Source organism: Pan paniscus, chromosome 13 (assembly GCF_029289425.2).
Source record: "Pan paniscus chromosome 13, NHGRI_mPanPan1-v2.0_pri, whole genome shotgun sequence".
Taxonomy (NCBI): domain Eukaryota; kingdom Metazoa; phylum Chordata; class Mammalia; order Primates; family Hominidae; genus Pan; species Pan paniscus.
Window position 1 is genome coordinate 15,662,493 of NC_073262.2, and position 840 is coordinate 15,663,332.

General features: G+C 40.5%; 1 non-coding gene across 1 annotated transcript; it reads left to right on the plus strand.

Moving 5' to 3' along the window:
* Positions 1-107, plus strand: LOC112439240 (U6 spliceosomal RNA). Its single transcript, XR_003027522.1, has one exon. It is a non-coding gene; the product is annotated as a U6 spliceosomal RNA (small nuclear RNA).
* Positions 108-840: the final 733 nt, after the last annotated feature.

Sequence of the window (840 nt, forward strand, 5' to 3'; positions counted from 1 at the left end):
TTGCTCACTTCAGCAGCACGTGAACTAAAATTGGAATGATACAGAGAAGATTAGCATGGCCCCTGCACAAGGATGACACACAAATTCATGAAGCATTTCATTTTAAAAATAAGTATAAAATTGTTTAAACAAGCGTTTTAGGACTGGAAATCAACCAAAAGCAAATAATAAACTAAAAAGGGTCTATTCATGAAATCTACCCAAATGTCATATAAGAACAGCAAGAGTCTGAACTTACTGATTATTTCCTTCTATCATCTCACATCTATAGACATAGATAGATGAGTAGAAATTATCCTTTCTGCAGCCAGATGAGGTGGTTCACACCTGTAATCCCTGCACTTTGGGAGGCCGGGGCAGGTGGATCACCTGAGGTCAGGAGTTCGAGACCAGCCTGGCCAACAATGATGAAACCCCACCTCTACTAAAAATACAAAAATTAGTCAGGCATGATGGCAGGTGCCTGTAATCCCAGCTACTTGGGAGGCTGAGGCAGGAGAATCACTTGAACACAAGAGGCAGAGGTTGCAGTGAGCCAAGATAGTGCCACTGCACTGTGGGCAACAAGAGCAAAACTCTACCTCAAAAAAAAGAAAGAAAGAAAGAAAGAAAAATTATCCTTTCTGAAGAACACAGAGAAAAAAGGCTGGAGAAAAATGATCAGAGCCTCAGAGACCTCTGGGACAACATCAAGCATACAAACATACATATAATAGGAGTCCTGAAGGGGAGGAGAGCAGAAAAAAGGTTAAAAAAATTTTTTTGAAGAAATAATGCCCTGAAAACTTCCCAACTATGCTGAAAAACATTAATCAGCAGGTTCAAGAAGCCCCACAAACC